The sequence below is a fragment of the Lepisosteus oculatus genome, chromosome 7 (genome assembly GCF_040954835.1).
Source record: "Lepisosteus oculatus isolate fLepOcu1 chromosome 7, fLepOcu1.hap2, whole genome shotgun sequence".
In the NCBI taxonomy this organism is placed as follows: domain Eukaryota; kingdom Metazoa; phylum Chordata; class Actinopteri; order Semionotiformes; family Lepisosteidae; genus Lepisosteus; species Lepisosteus oculatus.
Window position 1 is genome coordinate 16252428 of NC_090702.1, and position 3688 is coordinate 16256115.

At 36.8% G+C, this 3688-nt stretch overlaps 2 non-coding genes across 2 annotated transcripts; both read right to left on the reverse strand.

Moving 5' to 3' along the window:
- Positions 1 to 1798: 1798 nt before the first annotated feature.
- Positions 1799 to 1892, reverse strand: trnai-uau (transfer RNA isoleucine (anticodon UAU)). Its single transcript has 2 exons — positions 1855 to 1892; positions 1799 to 1834 (listed from the first exon to the last, which is right to left on the reverse strand). It is a non-coding gene; the product is annotated as a tRNA-Ile (tRNA).
- A 20-nt stretch (positions 1893 to 1912) lies between these two features.
- Positions 1913 to 1986, reverse strand: trnat-agu (transfer RNA threonine (anticodon AGU)). The gene has a single exon. It is a non-coding gene; the product is annotated as a tRNA-Thr (tRNA).
- Between the last annotated feature and the right edge of the window lie 1702 nt (positions 1987 to 3688).

Sequence of the window (3688 nt, forward strand, 5' to 3'; positions counted from 1 at the left end):
ATCAGTAAATCATTCTTTAAGCTCCAATATTCACAGTGCATCAGAATTTTCAAACCAGGTGTACAGTGTGGGACACTTTGCTGTTGAAAGTGCTATTTTTCAAATGAAACATCACACCTTGGTGGTACTTGGTAGGTAGCGCAATTTACAAGAGAAAGGGTGTGAATTTTAATGTAATTAATTAAAATGGCAGATCGATTCAATTTTCTCTCCTCAGGCTGTTGTGTAACAGGACTGACTTGATTTAGTAGGTTGTTGTTTCTGAGGTGGGTGTTGTATTGCAGTGGTAGATGAAGTGGGTGTCTTTCTCTACTGTATGTGAAGTGCTATGGGATGAGTATGCTAATTATGCTAATGAGCAGAGTTATTATTAAATTAAGTATTATAATGAAAGTTAGTGTCAATAGATTAGAGCATTTAAAAAAAATCTTACATCTGCTATATTTGATTAAAAATAAAATTGAGTACAAAACTAGAGTACAATGAGTGAGTCTTGGAACAAATAACATTCATTTCATTTTAAACCTTCTCGGTATAAAAAGAAAACACCTGGACATAAAGTAAACATGTAGTAAAAGCACATATTCCACTCTTCATGCAGGTGCTCTGAATGACTCACATTATGATATGGGGTATACATCTGTTGTAGCTAATACATTCTGTATCTTTGCCCAGACTTTATTTAATATAGTAATTATGTTCTACATTACAAAAATTATACACTTTCTGTACGTCTTTTTAAATTAAAGTACATACATTTAACCATCCTGATTCTTTGAATTATTTTGTGGAATATCTACAGTCTTTATTTTAATGGTTTGCAACAACTGTATCTACTTAGGCTATTTGGCCTTTTCTAAATAGGAAACATTATAAATTAATATGGTTCAGTGAGGTCAGTACTGTTGGGTGGAGGTTTGCTGACTCACAGTTCTTGGGTCACTTACTGTAGACTGGTGTTCCATTTAGGGTTTGTGCTGCTTTCATGATGCAATTATTTTTTATTTTTTCTGTGTGTAATAAACCACTTTTCTTTAATTAAGGGAAATTAAATATTTGAGTAATCATAACGGATTTTGGTTGTGCATTTTTAAACATAGAACTAATGTATCGTTGCAGAAAATACAGTAAATAGTAAATGCTATATTGTATGTTTATTCAGATGAAATATACTGATGGAAAAAGAAACCCAACACCTCCTCATGCACACTCCGGCCCACCTGTCTGCATGGAACAGGCTGAAGAGTGACTCAGCCATAAAGAGGACCTGATGCCACTGCTGATGAGTATCGCAGCCTCTGTCTGGCCCAAGCCTGTCGGGTGTGATGTCTAGGAGGTGTGAGCAGAGGGCCTCTGACAGGTCACCCTGCTCTAAGGCCAGCAGCATGGAGCCTCACTGTCTTGTCACTGATGCGGGCATTGTGTCTCTGGCAGTTTCAGCAGCAGTACGGGTGGCAGATCTAAAACAATCTCTCAAATGGACCAGTATGATGTAATAATAATAATAATAATAATAATAATATTGCTTTATTAGCCCTATACAATTTCTTGCATTAGGAATTTGTCTTTTCACATACCCCAGCTTGCTCTCCCTGAGACACAGACAGGGAGAGAGAAGCTTGGAGTCAGAGCGCAGGGTCAGCCATTGTACAGCGCCCCAGGAAAAGTTGGGGTTACAGGTCTTGCTCAGGGGCCCAATGGAGTAGGATTACTCTGCCAGTTGCGGGATTTGAACTGGCAACCTTCCAGTCACAGGCACAGATCCTTAGCCACAGAGCCACCACTCCGCCCAAGACACTGCTCCAGGTGAGGCTCAAACTCACAACCTCAGCATCACTCCACTGTGCACTGCTGTATAAGTACCGTGCGCTGACCGATTGCGCCACTGGAGCTGTATACAGTGTGAGAAGAAAGGCACCGCTGGGATTTGAACCCAGGATCTCCTGTTTACTAGACAGGTGCTTTAACCAACTAAGCCACATCACCGGCAAACCACAGTGCCACCTGGACCTTGTTGGGTAAAAGTGCACCTAACAAGCTTTCGTGTGATTGGCAAGTTGCAATATATAGTATGTTGCGTTTCCTTTTTCCATCAGTATATTTTGAGACAGTAGAAAACAGCTAAGGTTTTGTTTAATAGATTCTACCAGTCATTTTCTTTGGACAATACATATGCATATCTGAAGACTACTGTACAGTTTTTGTCAGGTTTATACAATCCATCACTTTCATTTAGAGAACTCCCAAGAGTCACAAAAAACGTGTCCCAAAAATGGGTTATATTTACATTTTTAAAATGGTAAAGAACTAGTACAGCACTTTTTGCATGTTGCATTTGCTGAGAGCAGGAATTTACTTTAAATGCTTTTTAATGGTGAGATTTATTAGGTTCTATGCAATCCTATACTGTACATTATCTGTATTGCATTGAAAATCTATTCTACCATAAAAGAAAATACTTGTAAGAGGAATAAAAACAAACTGAATAAGGACAAATCCTGCGTTTATAATGTACAGAAAACCAATACTATGAGCAAATTGTTGGACTAGGTCCACTTTGTCTTGAAAGTAGGTCAGTCGAAGCTAATCATACAGTAAATCATGCTGTAAAACTGAAGTCTATTTAGATCAGAAATGAGTTACCGGGAATAATTTAGACAGTTTTTAACTGCAATGTAATAGCATAACAGATGCATTGAACACAAAAGACTGGTGTCATGTAAGAATTTGTATGACGGAATCAGAAAAGTGACACAAGGAAAGGCTAAATTTCATTATTTCATTTTCACTTGCAGATACAGTACAAGTCTCCTGTGGGGCAGTGAACTTAAGAGCAGAACAGATGGCATGACTGTATAAAGGCTTGTGGAATTCTAGATCTAGCTACCCAGCCACTTTGTACAGGCTGAACTGCTTTATATTGTACCTTCAAGAACTTGCAATGTTTTCAGATTAAAACATTCTGCTAAGTAAACTAATAATTTTAACTATTTTTACTTGCTTTTTATGCAATATCTTAAAAATATTGTACAGTATATGTTGATGAAAATCTAAATTTAAACATTGTTGTGGTGAAGTTTTATCATGTTTGCATGCATGCTTGTCATTTATTTAGACTATAAGATTTAGTTAAATACAAATAGTGGTAACAATAGCAGGAGATGTGCGTGTGACTGTCTGCTCATGTCAATGTGTGTGCAGCAAAGAAAAGCTATAGGTGGTCAGTTTTAAAGACTACATAGCTAGGTTTTCATGCAGAATGCCTAAGGATCTGTTTAATTAAAGAAGAGAACAGTCAGAAAAAGTTGTATGGAAGTGTCGTGACACTGGCCAGATAAACCCCTCAGGACAAAACATTGTAATAAACCAGCTTCATGTCTTGAGTAAATGAGATCACTGTAACTGTTGGCGTATTATTTTTCTTACAATTAGGGAAATAAATAGAACATCTTGAATCATAAAATACAAATGTAATGAGTTCATTACTATTCTCAAGGTCTCTATGACACTTTTTCATAAAAGTTCTTTCCTTTCTTTCCTTCTTAAACTGTGACAACTGACTATACTGACAGTCAGTACATGTTTCTGATCTTTTGGTTTCCAAACAATTAACTAAAGTGAGACAATTCAACAAAGTTACAACCCATAGTGCATTAGTCTTTTTTTTCATTAAAGAAAATAAAGCACT